Raw genomic sequence first — 17,393 nt, 5'->3', positions numbered from 1 at the left:
ATTCATAAAGTGGGTGTGGGCCAGGGGACCTCATGAGGTCACAGTGCCCTGCCTCAGCCCAGCCCAGGCTGGGCACAGGGGCAGGCACAGCCCCTTGGCAGGACCTGCTGCGAGGGATGGGCTGCGTCTTGCTCACACAAGAGCAAGTCCAGAGGTATTTTATCCTCTGTACATTTGTTTAAGGAAGTTTAAAAGCAAATTTGGCCCCTGCCTTTGAATCCTCGCTCCTATAAATTCAAACACCTTGGACAGAGCATGTCTGTGCAGTCTTACATGTGACATTTAGCTAAAACCACTTACAAACAACTTGCATTACGAGTTTATTCATTCCCCACAGAATGTTGGCTCCTCTGAGTGTCTCACGAGCCATCTGCTGTGGGCGAGCTGCTTATCTTTGCTATCAGAGCCCTCTTCTAAATATTATGACCAAACAGAATTCCAAGAACAACATCCATCCCGCTGCACTGCAAATGCACCAAGCTGATAAACTGTTTATACATTACCAGCTAAATAAGTTGGGTCTATCTGGAAGCCTTTGCAGAGGAAAGTCTCTTGGGGTGCTCAGGAAGAATGTGTTTTACAGGTGGGGCTGTGAGATGGGGAGGTCAGGGGGGCTGCTAGCCCAAGGATGGTGCCAGAGGGATGGGGGTCCACCAAGACCAACAGTTCCTCCCCAAAAGTGACCTCAGAGCCTGATAAATTGAGGTGCAGCAGTGGTTGAGCATCAGCTCCTTGCCCAAACACGGGGCTGAGCCCCTTGCCCCATCCCCAGCAGTGGGGGAAGAGCTCCCAGGCCTGGTTCCTGGCATGTCAGCCCTGCCTGCTGCTCCTGTGGCTCTCCTGCCCACACCTGGCCCCTGCAGCTCTAGGGTAGCCCTGGCCTGTCCTGCTGGGTCCCCTCATCTCGGGAGGGATGGACAGAGGGGCTGTGCAAGGTCCCTGCCCGGGCCAGCTCGCCCTGGGCCATGCCCAGAGCCCTGACCCAGTGCCCCAGCATAAATGAACTTCAGGCTTGTGAAATGCACCCAAAGTGTCCCAGCCCTTCCTTCCCAGCCCAAACTGGGTATCTCAGGCTGTGTTTACTCCTCCACACTGGGTTCTGCTCGTTGCCTTTTGGTGTCAGGAGACCTTGGGCCAAGGCCATGAGCAGAGCTCAGTGTGGGTTGGCACGGCAGCCCCTGGCTGTCCCAGCAGATGGAGAGCTTTTCTTTTCCCTGGGGACTTCAGATTTAAGGACATTTTGTCTGCTGGCTGCCAGAAGTACATCCCAGTCCCCGAGGGTTCCTGCTGGCCCCAGCTGCCCTCTCCTGCCCAGCAGGGTGGGACAGGGCCACCACAGCTCCTGTGGTCACCCCGGGGGCCAGGCAGGGAGAGGAGGCTCTGTGGCACTCAACAGCAGCACATCTGTCCCTGCCAGCTGCTGTGTGCCATTCTGGGACCATGGGGAGCGAGGAGCTGTGGCTGGTAAAGCCCAGGGCAAGGCTCAGCCTGGCAGGAGGAGGAGCAGGAGAGGGAGCTGTGATTTTATCAGCCATCCTGAAGTGGAGCAGGTGACTCTGGGGCAGAGCAGGGCTGTCAATGTGTCTGTGAGTGGGTCACTGCTCAGCCAGAGTGCTCTGCTGAGCCAGCAGGGAAATGTTCCTTTTGCTGATGCTTGCAGAGGATCAAAACCCCTGGAGAGGGGCAGACAGGGAAGCTGTAGGGAGCCAGACTGGGTGCATGGCTCAACCAGAGAGGATTCATCATCCAGCAGCTGAAAATTGTCCTCCAGGTGGCTGCAGGGCTGCAGGTGGTGCCAGGCAGAGGGATCAAACCTCATTACACCAGCCACGGGCTGGTGGAGTGTGTGGAGGGAGAGACCCTGGCACTTGGTGGCACTTGTGACACCTGTAGGTAAAACTTGTGACCACAGGGTCTTGCTCCTGCCCAGGGTGGAGGCAGCAGGGCCAGGACAAATCCAGAATCCCCTGGAGATGCCACCAGCTCCACCCCTGCCTTGCTCAGCTCTGCCATGGGCTGTGAGCATCCAAAGCTGTCACTGCCTCCTCTTTCAGCTGTGAAAATGGAAACTGAAGGAGGCTGCAGCTCCAGGAGACCTGGCAGGGAGTGATCCCAGGTGTCCTGGGCTCATCCTTCCTTTTCTTGCATGCTTTCCTGCTTTGGCATGCTGCTGCTCCTTTCTGGAAGGAAATCTGAGGCAAGGGGGGACAGTAGCTAATTTTTTTAGTGCTGGTACCCAGCCATGAGGAGAAAAAATGTCCCTGTGGCACAGGGGACAGAGGCTGATGGGGGACAAAGCCAGCTGAGAGGAAAGCTGCCCAAAGGCCAGGAGTGCCAGGGCTGGGGAAGAGGAATGATGTGGGGAAGAGCAGCTCTGTGAGCACTGAGGTGGGACTGAGCTCCTTGGGGTGCCCAGGCCTCTCTGCCAGCACAGCCACTGCTGGTGGCACTTTGGGGTCACTGCTGCATTCTGCCACCCCTCCCTGAGGGCAGGTTCCTCTTGGGGCCTCTCTCTGATCTGAGTGACCCCGAGATGGGTTTGAAAGTCTCTTTTTCCAGCCCGGCACTCAAAGAAGGAGCCAGAGCTCTTCAGTTCTTGGTCTCAAGGTTGTTTATTGTTCCTTATCTAGAAAATATTTTCTCCTGTCCAGCTGAGGTCCATTCAGCAAGACAGCCCAGGACACTCTGCCTCCCCCCAGGGTGGTGTTATGTCTTTATACTAAAATATAATGTGCAATATTTACAATAACTTCTCAATACCTATCACCTATGTTAGACAGTGAGCTGCTACTCTAAACCAATCCAAAAGTGCCACCATCACAGCAGAAGATGGAGGCCAAGAAGAAGAAGGAGAAAGGCTGGACATGCCCAGATTCCTCCATCTTGCCCCCTGATATCCTGTTCTAGAAACCCCAAAATCTACTTTTTCACCCTGTGATAAATTCCCTGTCATTCTACCTAATTTGTCACAGCTTGCAGATCTTCCTCTAAGGTTGGTAACTTGCTCCACAGGTCATATTTAAAACCACAGGCATCTTGGGCTCTGTGCCAGGGTCTCTGAGCCCCCTGGCAGGGGTCCTGGCTGCTCAGAGGGATGTCCTGGGTCCCAACAAGTTCCCTCAGGTCACTTCCCAGAGGCTCTGCAGGGACTCTGGCCACACAATGTCCATCTGCAGCTTCCCTGGAGGCACCCAGCTATTCCCAACCCCCCTAGAGCCCCTGAGCCCCCCTGCCCAGGAGAAAGGCTGTCCTTTCCCAGGCTCCCTGCCATCAGGGTGGAGATGCTCCCCAAAGCAGAGCTCCAGCACACCGAGGCACTCCTTGTCCTGGAGGTTCAGCCTGGCTCCGAGCCTCATCCTCCTGCATATCTTGTATATATGAAGCAACTCCTTTGCATAAAGATATGGAGTTTATTAGGAGACACTGGAGCTTAGGAGCTGTCAGGGGTGCAAGTCAATTCTGTTTCTGACACGCAAAGAGCCTTTTATAGGCTGGAATGGGCACGGTACCCAGGCTGGTGCCTCTCCCTCACCCCTTCCCAGGCACCAGCTCTGGCTGGAGCTGCTCCTCACCCTGCCCTGCTCTGGGTCCAGTCCCCATCCCTGCCGTGAGAGATAACACCACAATGCAAGGAATCTCTGGGGCTGAACTGATTCAAACACACCCAGAGGCAGAGAGTGCTCCCCCAGGCTCTCCTTCTCCCCAAGATGCTGATTAACCCTTGGCTTCTCTCCTGGGAGCTCAAGGAGGGGACAGGAGCCTCTGAGATTCAGGAGCACTGACCCTCTGAGCTTCAGACACACTGACCATCTGAGCTTCAGACACACTGACCATCTGAGCTTCAGACACACTGATCCTCTGATCTTCAGGGACTCTGACCCTCTGAGCTTCAGGGACTCTGACCCTCTGATCTTCAGGGACTCTGACCCTCTGAGCTTCAGGGACACTGATCCTCTGACCTTCAGGAGCACTGACCCTCTGCCTGCTCTTCCCTGAAACTCCAGGTCTGCAGGAACAGCTCCTCTGCTGGGGCTCCTAGAGACCTGCCAGGGCTTTCACACTCCCTTGGCTGCTCCAGAGTCTCCCAGAGTTCTGTTGGAGCTGTTGCTGGATACAGAGGTTTGTGGGCCAGAATAAAGTTCTGGATCCAGACCCTACAGCAGAACTGACTCCTTTCCTTCCCCATAGCCCTAAAGTTTCTCTGGCAAGCTAAACCTGAGCTCCTGCATGTCTGGAGTTGCCTCCCAGCACCCAGCTGCATCATCCAGCCAGGCAAAGGTGTCTCTGGGGTGAAACACCACACACCCATGGCCAAAAGTGTCTGTGGGGTGAAATCACCACAGCTGCTGCCTTTTGGTAAAGCACCAAGGGCCAGACCAGCCCAGGCACATCCCATCTGCAATATTGGTAATAATTCCAATAAAAAACCCCAGGCAGGTCCCTGCCAGGCCGCTCCTGGGGACAGAGCCCTGGGAGGCAGGCAGGTCCCTGCTGCTCCTGGGGACAGAGCCCTGGGAGGCAGGCAGGTCCCTGGCAGGCTGCTCCTGGGGACAGAGCCCTGGGAGGCAGGCAGGTCCCTGCCACACTGCTCCTGGGGACAGAGCCCTGGGAGGCAGGCAGGTCCCTGCCACACTGCTCCTGGGGACAGAGCCCTGGGAGGCAGGCAGGTCCCTGGCAGGCTGCTCCTGGGGACAGAGCCCTGGGAGACAGGCAGGTCCCTGGCAGGCTGCTCCTGGGGACAGAGCCCTGGGAGCGCTGTGCCCTGGGCGGTGGGAGACTCCAGCAGAGCTGCAGCCGCGTCACTGGGAATCTCACCCATTTGGAGCTCATTCCAGTCCCACAGCTGTCTTCTTTAAACAAAGTTTACTCAGTGTTACTCAAGGCTCCAGCCCTGTCTGTGCCAGCAGAGTGCTCAGCTGCAGCGTGTGTGACCGCTACCCACCGAGCCCCTGGGGGATGCTGATCCCACAGGGCTTGGCCAAGGATGGGGTTTGGAGCTCCAGGGAGCTCTTGGGGACTTTGGCCCGGCTCTCCCAGCACTGACACCCACCAGGGAGAGGGGCTGAGCAGCCCAGCTTGTCCAGACTCCTCCTCACCCCATCCCAGCCCTTATTTCAGTCCTGCTCGCATCCCTTTATTGTGAGGATGAGGAAACAGCAGAGCAAAGCAAGGCATGCGGTGCAGAGGGGACTGATAGCAATTAGAAATTGCTCAGATAATTACACAATCAATAACACATGGGAAATTGTATAATTATCAAGTACTATAACACTGGCACATATAGTTATATGTATGTAACACATACATATATACATATATACTGCTGTCCTGGCAGTGGTGAGAGGGGACCAGGAGGGGACAGTGCTCCCCTGAACCCAACAGGCTGCAGATGCTGAGCTCTCAGGGGTGCCTTGCCCCCTGTGCCATGGCAGCCCCCATTGTCAGGGCACTGACCCCACTCTGCTCCGTGGCACCAGGAGCAGCCAGGACCAGGCTGGGACTCAAAGTCTAACAGGATCCAGAGGAAGAAATTGGCCTGAGCTGTGCCTCATTGCCCCACTAAAAAAGGAAGAGGAGTGCTCTGAAAACTTCAGGAAAGCATGCTGGGTGCCCCCATCATCAGGGATGCATGTGAGCCCTTCATCTGAGGCCCCAAGGTGCTACTGAAGCTTCCCAGGTGCCCAGGAGGGGAGGATTTAGGATATATTCCTGTAGGATCCTGCCAGAGTTTCCAGACAGGCTGTTCAAAAGCCTTCTTGGACACTGAGCTCCCCATCAGGCTGTGCCAGGGCTGCCTCCCTCTGTCCCAGAGATGGTGGGAGTGCTGCATAGAGCAGCAGCCAGCAGATTTATGGCCTGGGTGTCTAGACCAGCTCTGCCCTGCCTGGGAGGACAGGTACCTCCTCCTGAAAGGCAGCAGGCCTGCTGGCCCTTCACCTCAGAGCCAAGCAGAGGGGATTTGCCAAAAAGCTCTGCAGCACCCCCTGGGACATGGGGGATTGTCCATCAGGTCACCCTGCTGTGCTGCCTGCTGGGGACCCCTGCTAAAACTTCCCCCTCTGCAGCCCAGGGGTGAGCTTAGGGTGGGATCCTGGAGCCCTTTGGGGACTGGAGTCATCTGGGCAGGGAGGTGCTGCAGTCACTGTCCCTGGATGTGGTAAAAACAGCCTGGACAGGGCACTCAGCTGACAAGGAGGTGTTGGGGAAGCTTGGACTCGATGATCCCAAAGGGCTTTTCCGGCATGGCTCATTGTGGGATTCTGTGGTTCTGGGATTCTGTGGTTCTGTGGTTTTGGGATTCTGTGGTTTCGGGATTATGGGATTCTGTGGTTCTGTGGTTTTGGGATGCTGGGATTCTGTGGTTCTGTGGTTTTGGGATTCTCTGATTCTGTGGTTCTCTGGTTTTGGGATTCTCTGTTTCTGTGGTTCTGGAATTCTGTGGTTCTCTGGTTTTGGGATTCTCTGTTTCTGTGGTTCTGGAATTCTGTGGTTCTGTGGTTTTGGGATTCTCTGATTCTATGGTTCTGTGGTTTTGGGATTCTCTGATTCTGTGGTTTTGGGATTCTGTGAATCTGTGGTTCTGTGGTTTTGGGATTCTGAGATTCTGTGGTTCTGGGATTCCGTGATTTTTGTGGTTCTGTGGTTCTGTGATTCAGTCTTTCTGGCATACTGTATTTCTACGATTCTGTGGTTCTGGGATTCTGTATTTCTGTGGTTTCTTATGCTGCTCCATCCCTGCTGGGTCCCAGCCCCACAGGAGCAGAGCTGGGCTGGATGCACAGGACGGGCAGTGCTGTGGGAGGGCTGGAGCAGGTGAAACCCCCAGGCTGTCCCTGCCCCCGGGGCGGGTGGCAGATGCAGCAGTACCAGGGTTGGTGTTTGGGGTGGGCAGTGATGCAGCTTTGCAGCTCACTTCCTCATTTTTCAGGGGATTTGTCACAGGTGGCAGCACCTTTGGGTGTCACTATGAAGATCCGTGCACGTGCCCCAGGATAAACACACAGATGTGGATGTGAGGGAAAATATAAATATATATCATAGTTTTCCAAGATTTAAGAGATGTTTTAGAGCAGAATATTTTCCATTTTTGGTGTAGGAACATCAATTTTATAAATAAAAAGATTTAAATAAACATTAGCATGGCTACATCACACACACACACACACACACACACACACACACACACACACACACTCACTCTCACAAGTGCATTTAAATAGGCTCCCACACTGTAATTTTAAATAGTACAAAACAAATGAATTCCCCAAATATTGTTTAAACTGGCACAGGGGGTTATGATGTCATGCCTGCAGTAATCATAAACTTGTTTTCCTGTAATGAATATGATCTCTTTTCCCATTAACAGTTTATTAGGGCTTTTGGTGTGTGCTGGGGCTGCCTTTGATGGCTGCAGGCTCCATCCCTATCCTGCTCTCAAACTGGATTTTCCTCACCCTTTTTCTCCTGGGAAATGAGGCTCAGTGCCCAGCTCAGGAGCAGTTCTGCAGCCCCTGTGGGGCTCTGCTGGCTCCAGCTCTGGTGGGAGCAGGATGGGGCAGGAGCAGGGGGGATGGGGTGCAGGGGGAGTTGGGCTTGTGTCCCCCATCCCCTCAGCCCAGCCTGTGTCACCTCCCTGAGCCAAGGTGTCACCAGCCAAGGTGTAGCACAGCTGAGGTGTCTGTGTGTCCTGGGGGAGCATCCCAGGAGCTCTGGGACACTCTGACACCTCTGCTTGCAGGACCCTCTGCTGCCCCTGCACCAGGGACAGAAAGAGTCCGACTGGCAGAGATGGGATCTGGGGAATGAGGAATTGTTCTCTGTGAGGTTGGGCAGGCCCTGGCACAGGGTGCCCAGAGCAGCTGGGGCTGCCCATGGATCCCTGGCAGTGCCCAAGGCCAGGCTGGACATTGGGGCTGGAGCAGCCTGGGACAGTGGGAGGTGTCCCTGCCATGGCAGAGGCGGCACTGGGTGAGCTTTGAGGTCCCATCCACCCCAAACCACTCTGGTTCTCCCTGAGGTGCTCATCAGTGGATTTTCAGCTGTGGGTGCAGATGAGCCCCAGTCCTAGGTGCCCTGCAGGGACAGCACCTGTGTCCCTGCCCTGGAGCTGGCAGTGACCATGGCACTGAGCTGGGGGCACCCTGCAGCCCCAGGGATGGCACGTGCCACCCTCCTGTCATCCTGAGCCCCTGGATCCCTGGCAGTGCCCAAGGCCAGGCTGGACAGGGCTGGGAGCACCCTGGGACAGTGGAAGGTGTCTCTGCCACGGCAGAGAGGGTGGAAATGAGATGAGCTTTGAATCCCCTCCAGGCCCAGCCCCTTGTGTGATTCCATGACAATTCCATGATTTCCCAGCCCCCCAGGGCTCCTCTCCCAGGCCTGCCCAGCCCTGAGGGAGCAGGGCTGGCACACGTGGCTGCTCCTGCAGCTCTGCTCATTCACACCAGCACCAGGACACGGTGTTTCTCAATGACTTAGAATAATATTTGGAAAAATCCATCTTAAGTATATTAGTCCACTAAGCCTTTAAGTCTTCACAAGGGCCTTAATTCCAAGGACGCTGGTGCATGCCTGTGCCAAGGATTTTGCAAGGCAGTGACACAGAGGCAGCCAGGCTCCTTCCACGCCCCATCCTGCAGCCTCCAAAATGGTTAACAAATGTCTTACTGCTGGAAATCTGTTCCTGCTTAGCTGGGAAGCAGTGGGGTTCTGAACCCTGCTTTGTAGCACCCTGCTGGCAGCTTTTGTCATTCCCAGGCTTGGCATATTATTGGAACTATTAAATGATGTTGCATTGCCTCATTGTATTTAGATTTTAAACATATTTGTAGGGCTTTGAAAAAAAATTGTTCTCATTATTAAAGCAATGTACCAAATACCTTCTAGTAAATAATCTGTCCCAGAAGAGCTCAGCTCACCCAGAGCGGCTTGGAGAGCAATAAACCAGCAAAAGGGAAGGGAAAAAAATCTTGTCTGGATGTCAGAGGGATGTAGAGCCAGGAGGAATGAGAAGTGGGAAAGCACAGGATGATGCAGCTGCACTCCCTGGGAGCTTCTGTTCACAGGCACGGCCACCCAGCCCGGGGCCAGGCCGGGAGGGCAGAGCCAGGGACAGGGACAGGGCTGGGGGCTGTGCCCTGTGCCCCTGTCACCTCTGAGACAGCCACACTGCTGAGGGGCTGGGGACACACACCCTGAGAGGAGCCCTGAGGGAGCTGGGGGTGCTCAGCCTGGAGAAAAGGAGACTCAGGGGTGCCCCATCACTCTCACAGCTCCTGAAAGGTGCCTGTGCTCAGCTGGGGCTGTGGTCTGTCTCCAGGAACTGACAGAACCAGAGCACACAGCCCCCAGCTGCACCAAGGGAAATAGAGTTGGAAAGCAGGGAAAAGTGTTTTACAGAAAGGTGATAAAGTTCTGGAATGTTCTGCCCAGGGAGGTAGTGGAGTCCCCATCCCTGGGTGTGTTTAACTAAGCCTGGATGTGGCACTGGGGGCCAGGGGTGAGCTGAGGTATTGGGGCTGGGTTGGACTCGATGGTCTTGGAAGTCTCTTCCAACCCAGTGATTCTGTGATTGCACAGAGCAACGCTCTACAATTTCAGAAAGCATCAACCCATACAGAGTAACACCACATCTCCTCAGAAGGCTGCAGGCATCTGCTCCTTACTGCTCTTCAGCCCAACCTTCTACACCCCTGCTGTCCCTGCACTGCCCCTGTGTGCCCTCTGCTCCCTTGGGTGTTTGCTCAGCACCCCTGGGCACTCCATGGCTCATTGCTGTCAGTGCTGCTCACCTGCTGCTCACAGCTGCACCCACTGGGGAAGAGGCTGGGCCACAGACCCATCCCAGTGACCCTAAAATGTGCCACACACAGCCCCATCCCAGTGACCCCAAACTGTGCCACACACAGCCCAGTGACCCTAAAATGTGCCACACACAGCCCCATCCCAGTGACCCCAAACTGTGCCACACACAGCCCCAATGACCCCAAACTGTGCCACACACAGCCCCATCCCAGTGACCCCAAACTGTGCCACACACAGCCCCAATGACCCCAAACTGTGCTTTGTGGCACTGCCTGTGCCAGTGTCCCCAGCTCCAGCAGTGCCCCAAATGCAGAGGTCAGTGCCACCCAGCCCCTGTGCCAGTGTCCCAGCTCCAGCAGTGCCACCAGCCTGCTGCACTGGAGCTGCACCAGGAGTCTGACTGACAGCACAGCCTGGGCCAAGGATATATTAGGTCAATCTTCTAGGAGCTGGGAAAGCACCAAAAAGCAAACAGAACCAAAACAACAACAGCACAACAGAAAGGCAGGAAGAAAGGGAAATTGCTGTGATGCTGCTGTGATGTCTGGGCATGAGTATTTTTGCAGGGAAGGAATGCAGATGCATTTTTGCTGGGTTACAGCACAGCCCTCCACAGAGCAGCAGTGATGCACTGTAAACAGACCATGCTAAAACACTGAGTTCTCTCGAGATCCTTCTGCAGCATTTTCTCTAAATAGTGATTTTGTAATCGGCATTTTATTTGCTCTGCTGAGTCCCTAAATAGTACGGGCCCGAGTTCAGGAACATGCATGTTCTGGAGTTTATTTTAAAGTGCTCTTTATTTAGCAAACACTGTGCCAGGAGATGCCCCCTGCCCACCGTGCCCGCTGCCCAGCCAGGGTCCCTGATGCCCTGCAGAGCCCCAGAGCAGCCCCCTCCCCACAAAACCACCTCCCCTCAGCCACAGGGGGAGGCAGGAGCAGAGCTGCTGTCTCTGTGCTGTGGAACCAGCAAAGAAAAGCTCTCCAGGTGGGTTTTTCCTGCTCTGGTGAAGAGGAAAGGGACACAGGATGGGCAAAGCAGGCACTTTAGAGCCCAAACTCTTTGGAATTGTTTCACAGAGCACCAGGCTGTGTGAGGAGGCAAAGCCAAACTCCTCCTCTGCTGCCCCAGAGCTGCCCCACTGCCCTTCACACCCAGAGAGGGCAGCCAGGGGTGTTTCCCTCTGGATTGTCTGGAGGAAATTGGGCCTTTCAGTGTCTGACCTGCACCCAAACCCAGGTGCTTTGGTTCCAGAACAGCAGCTGCAGGTGAGCAGGACAGGCAGTTCCAGGAGCTCTGAAATCTCCCTCCCAGAGCTCAGGAGAGGGACCAGGATGGAGCCACGGGAGGGTGTGACAGCCCTGAGGTCTGAAGGATGAAATTGTCTGTCTGTCTGTCTGCTTCTCCAGGTGGGCTGAGCATGCCAGCCCAGAGGGATTTTTAGAGGATGGACCAGGTGTGGTCAGCTCTGTGTGTCACTTGGCTGGAGGGAGCAGCCCCTGTGTCATTGCTGGGGCTTCCAGCACAGAGCTCTGGACATCACCCAAGCCCTCCTGCCTGCCTTGGGGCACAAGAAAGGCAGGTCTGTGCTGAGAGGGACAACAATCCTGCAACAACCAGGAGGATTTTCCATGGCTCCCCAATATTCCTTTTTTTTTTTTTTTTTTTTGGTGAGGAATAGTTTTAAAACTACCTTCTTTGAGACCTCCAAACCTATTTCTCAGTGGTTGCTCTCTGATTCACCCTTCCCCCTTGAAATCTCAGCATCACCAGCAGGAATTCCTTTTGGGTTTGTAGAAAACAAACTGCAAACAAACTGCAAAATGTGCAAAAAGGGGGAAGGGCAAACAAAACTTAAGAGTTAGGAAGTTAGAAAAAAGTAGAAAGTTTAAAAAGTTAAAGAAAAAGTTTTAAAACTTTTTTTAATTTAAAAAAATATTTTTAAAGTGATTTTATTTAATTGTGATTTTTCTCTAGTGGCCTCACTCAGAGTGCTGAGTTTTGCCCCCTGTGTGTAGTGCAGCTCTTACAGGCCAGGAGCAGAGCTGGCAAGCTGCTCTTGGGGCTGGGTGAAGCTGTTTGGCTTTGGAGATCCCACTGTGTAATTGCATGGCAAAGGGGAGCCTGCCCTTGTGGTTACCAGCCCCAAGTGGGACTGGGATGAACAGCCAGACTTTTCCCAGGCGTTGTAAATTGTCTTTCCACAAACCAACTTCCAGGAATAACAGCATGCTTCTCTAAACGAGGCTCGTTTGCTCTCTGCACCCTGCCCAGCCCTCCCCCTCCTTTGCTCGGCTTTTTATTCTTTTCATTCATTCAAGTGATGAAAACTTGGGGAATATTTTGGTGACTTTCACAGACATTTGTGATTTTTCCTCCTGAAGTGCCAAAGTAAAAGTTGGCCAGGACCAGCTGAGGCTCTTCCAGGGGGATTTGAGGATGGTGAATCAGGGAGAGGCAGTGACATCGTGGTTAGGAGTGACAATGCCACTTCCCCCCTCGCAAGGAACGGAAAGACAGAAATAACTCCAGGAAAGACTTTCCTGCCTCTGCAAAGCCCCTCGGAATTTGCAGCAAACCCAAAGCCTTTCTTTCTCCCCTCTCCCTCTCCAGGTTTTGCTTGTTAGAGAGTCCCTGACACGAGCCCTCGGTGCTTTATCTGATAGGAGCAGGGAGCAGCTGCTGGCTGTGCCTCGCAGGAACAGCCCACCTAGGTCGTGTGAAAACTGGGGCTCTGGGGTGGGAGAATCCTCAGCCTGGCTCTGAATCATCCCTGGAGCTGTTCCTGGGCAGGCCACACTCGCTCTGGGCTGGAGGCTGTGCTCAGCAGCAGCTCAGCCCCCTGCTGCAGCCAGGGCACTGCCATCCCTCCCAGCACAGGCACCGGGAATCTCCAAGGGTGTTGGGCAAGATGGAAGAGGAAAGCCTGATCAATGTGATTGCCTGGCAAAAGATTTTGAGAATATAGAAACTGTGAGTGAGATTGAAATGAAAGCAGCTCTGAGATCCCTCAGTTACTGAACACCTGGAAAACAATGGCATGGCCAGCTGAAGGGAATCCCCTTGTGAGGAATCAACACCCTCTGCTTGCAGGCAGCTCCAAGGGCCAGAGCAGACCCTGCTAGCTTGGCAGAAGGGGTCCATAGAGTAGTTTTTAGGGTTTAAAACTCCTGCAAAGAGTAGTTTTAGGGTTTCCAAGGAGCAGTTTTTAGGCTTAGCAGAAGGGGTCCAAAGAGGAGTTTTTAGGGTTTAAAAGTAACTCAGTGTGGTAATGTAATGATTCTTATAGGCTGTATGTAAATGCTGTAGGATTTGTATCTTGTATTAGATTGGCTAGTGAGAATTAGAATATTCAGCACAAAAGAAGATTTATGGTATTGTAACGGGAACCTCACTCTCCCATCCTCTTCACCATGCTCTTGCCTTCTCTCTTTACTTCTCTTTACTTGTCTGAGCTGTGTTTGGCAGCTCCCAGCAAGGCCCTGCACCCAGGCCCTTTGCAATAACCCACCAGTTCCAAGCCCTGGCTTCAGAGATCTCTCGTCTCCATCTGTCCTGACCATCCCAGCCCTTTCAGTCCTACACAAGGGGCTCCTGTACCTCTGTCCCAGCTCTGGGGGATGCAGAAAGGTGTCCTTGGGGACAGTGATGGGGTTCTTATTGGTCACTGCAGTGACAGGAGAGGCTCTGGAGCAGTTCTGGAGCCTCACACCGGAGGCTTGCACTGGGCAGGAGCTGAGTAAGGGCTGGAATCTCCATTTTCTCCTGGCTCTGCTGAAGGGAGCCAGCACAGGGCAGCAGCTCATGGGTCTGGCTACCAGAGGCCACGTCCTACATTAGCAAGAGGCTGAAGAAAGGTTGGTACTGCTAAGCACCAAGTACACAAGAGGAGAAGTAGCTCAGCTCCTGTGAACCCCAGCTGTCAAAGGGCAGAACCTCAGAGTTTTAAACTGAAACCTTTAATCCTGTGTGAGTAACAACTGTGCTTCTGTAAGTGGAGGGACTGAACCCCTCTACTCAGCCACTATTTAATTACTGACTGCCCCTTCACTCTGAAATCCTGCCCTTACTTGCAAACTCTCCGTGACAGGAAAGGCTCTGGAACTTCACGTGGGAGTCTTGCACTGGAATCTCCATCCTCTCCTGGCTCCCAGCACAGGGCAGTAGTTCTTGGGTCTGGCTACAAGAGGCAAGGAGGCCACGGTGCTGAAAAGAGGAGTTTTGGTTTTTATTGGTGGGACTCCTCAAGGAAGCATTGAGATCTTACACTTTTAAATTTCTTGATGTTATGGTTTGCCAGCAAAGGAGTGCTGGAGAAGTCTGTGCTGAGGAAAGATGTAAATAAAGGCTAAAAGGTGCAGTGGGAACTCAAGAGGAACATCACCTGTGAGGAGGTGAGAAAGGAAGAGTCTGTCACTGCAGGTGGGACTTGGGCACTCTGTGAGGGGATAAACTCTGGCTGGGGGCCCTGGAACTGCAGGACATGCCTGTCACAGGACAATCTGTCATGAACATGAAGGTGTTTCCAGGCATCAAACCAGGGAAAGCTTCCAGAGGAGAGAAATAAGGGAGAAAAAACCCCTGGTGCCACAAAGCTGAGGGACTGGGCCCAAGCAGAGTCTTGGGTGGGCATCACACCCACAAATCCCAGCAGGGAATGGAGCACAGAGCTGGGGCTGGGCTGTCACCAACCGGTCACACTGGTCCTACTGGCCTGGGCAGCCCTTGGGGCAGGTGAACCATGAACCAGCAGGCAGATTGTGTGACACAAACACCCCAAACCCGCTCCTGTGGGTCCAGGGCTCTGGGTCAGATCTCCCCTGACAAGCTGGACTGTCCTCCCTGATTAACCCTTTCTTTCAGGGAGTTCATGAGTAGAAAAACGCTGCCAGGAGCAAGGGTTTGCTGGAACCAGACCCAGTCTGGGGTCCTGGTGGTGCCATGGGGCAGATCTCCCAAAGGAGCCCTTTCAGGTGAGACTCTGAGCCATTCTTTGAAATCCAGGAACCAAGAAACTTCCAGAGTTATAGACAAGCTTCTCTCATGTTCTCTTGGATCTTTGGCACACAGGGCTTTAAATAAAGTCAGCTAAGACCAAAGTGAGTGATCAGAACCTCCTCAGGAGGTGGTGATGGTGCTCAGACAACCTGGGGCAGGGAAAGGGGCTGTGAGGAGAGGCCCAGGCCAGCAGTGTGGGGTGTGGGTGAGGAGGAAAACTGTATTACAGTGTTTTAGAGAAGCTTCTCTCATGCTTATGGATTTTAGCCACACAGAGCTTTAAAAGAACTCAGCTAAGACCAAAGTGAGTGATCAGAACCTCCTCACAAGGTGGTGACAGTGCCCACACCACCTGGGGCAGGGAAAGGGGCTGTGAGGAGAAGCCCAGGCCAGCAGTGTGAGGAGTGGATGAGGAACCAAGAAACTTACAGAGTTTTAGAGAAGTTTCTCTCATACTCACAGACCTTTGGCACACAGGGCTTTAAACAAAGCCAGCTAAGGCCAAAGTGGGTGATCAGAACCTTCTCACGAGGTGGTGATGGTGCTCACACCAACTGGAGCTGCCTGGTGCAGGGGAGGGGTCCATGAGAGGAGGCCCAGGCCAGCAGTGTGGGGTGTGGGTGAGGAGGGAAACTTACAGAGTTTTAGAGAAGCTTCTCTCATACTCACGGACCTTAGCCACACAGGCCTTAAAACAAAGCCAGCTAAGACCAAAGTGGGTGATCAGAACCTTCTCACGAGGTGGTGATGGTGCTCACACCACCTGGAGCTGCCTGGTGCAGGGGAGGGGTCCATGAGAGGAGGCCCAGGCCAGCAGTGTGGGGTGTGGGAGGTGTCAGTGCCCCCCTGCACAGACCCCCAGCTCCCCAGGCACTGCAGACACATCCTGTCCCCTCTGCTGAGCAAGGCAACACATTGCCTGGGGGCTGGGGACTGGGGGCTGGCTACTCTCTGGGGAATTGCCCTGCCTGCAGACCCAGTGCTGAGCATGTTTCCATTTCCATACCCACTGCTATAACATCAGGTCCTGGGAATGCTCCCCCCTCCTGCACTCTTTCAGGGGGTATCCATGTTTCCAGTTAATGTGGGGTTTTTTGCCCTCACTAAAGAATTTTACAAATTGTTTGTTTATTGTGTCAATCTCTGCCTTTGTGAGCAGAAGAGGGAGCATCTGGAGAGCATCATGCACTCTTGGCATGGGTGTTCCTGGGAGGCTGAGCTCTCCCCAGTGTGAGAGCAGCTCATCCCCACTCCCCAAACCCCATCCCATCCTCGGGGCACATCATTCTGCTCCCAGCTGTGCCAGGGCACCATGGGGAATCACTTCCCCTGCCCTGGGCCACGTGAATTCACCTGCCTGCTTCACAGCAGCACAATGTCTGTAATGCCTGACTCTCCTGGTGAGGCAGGAGATAAAGACCTGTGTGTGCCCACGTGTGCCCAAGCCAGGCAAGGCTGCTGTGCCCACCCACCCCGGGGGCTCAGCAGAGCAGCAACCAACAGCCACGGCATTGAGCAGCAGCAGCTTCACCTCTGCACCAGAATTTTCCATCACAATGGAGTTTCACTGGAGGAAAAAAATGAACTCGTTGGTTAATCAAGAGGAAAATGTCACCCAGGAATGCAGCAGTTTGAGTTAAAGTCTTATCTGTGAGGGTCAGGGGTGCTGGGGAGGGATTGTCTCCTGCAGGCAGGAGCAGACCACCCTGCAGTGGCCCATCACCTCCTGGCTGGGTCACAGCTGGGAGGGGACAGCAAAGCCAGCCCTGTGAGCCAGGGGAGCGCAGCCCTGGGTACACCCCAGCACCAGCACATGCCTTTCCTGTCCTGCTGGGCCTGCTCAATTGTGTCTGCTTAATTAATATTCATTAAGGCAAAGGGAAAGTTGGACTGCAGTCTGCTCGTTAAGGTACTGACCCGGGCTCAAGTTCAAGTGATTATTCCTTTATTTATGCTGTGGAGAGCTGCAGTGGGACAGGCCGTACAAACACGCTGGGCTGGAGCTCAGCTGGGGTCTGGGACACTTCCAGGCAAACCCCCCCTCTGCCAGCTCTGGAGAAGACCTTGGTCCTCCTTCCCACAGCCCAGCTGGTCCTGAGCCATGGCAATCCATGGGGAACATCTTTGGTTTTTCATGGAAATGTCTCAGGGTTTTGGGTTGAGGCTGGTGTGGGGTGGGAAGGTTTCCTGCTGCTCGCAGAGGTTTTGTGGGGATGGCGAGGATCTTCCTGCCCAGCACTGCAACCAGGGCAGGCTGCAGCTGGCTGGGCAGCCAGGGTGGTGCTCAGAGACCTCAGCTCCTGTGTGACCTTTGCAACCAGCAGTGGCACAGCCTGGCACTGTGGGGAGGCTCATCCCTGCCTGGGCACTGCAGTTTCCAGCCTGGAGCTCTGCTGAGCTCAGGGCTCTGGCACTGCAGCCACTCCCAGTGGATGGGGACACCTGGGTTGGCAGGGAGATCATGGAATGGGTTGGCTTGGAAGGGACCTTAAGGATCTCAAAGGTCCCAGGCGGCTCCAGCCCCATCCAGCCTGGCCTTGGGCACTGCCAGGGACCCAGGGGCAGACCCAGCTGTGCCAGGGCCTGCC

General features: G+C 54.3%; 1 protein-coding gene across 3 annotated transcripts in view; it reads left to right on the top strand.

Moving 5' to 3' along the window:
- MYOCD (myocardin) overlaps positions 1 to 17,393 on the top strand; it is a 231,478-nt gene that overhangs the window by 24,309 nt on the left and 189,776 nt on the right. The window lies entirely within an intron of this gene.

The sequence above is a fragment of the Serinus canaria genome, chromosome 18 (assembly GCF_022539315.1).
Source record: "Serinus canaria isolate serCan28SL12 chromosome 18, serCan2020, whole genome shotgun sequence".
Taxonomy (NCBI): Eukaryota; Metazoa; Chordata; class Aves; order Passeriformes; family Fringillidae; genus Serinus; species Serinus canaria.
The sequence above is the reverse complement of the archived record's forward strand: the minus strand, read 5'-3'. Positions and strand labels throughout refer to the sequence as shown.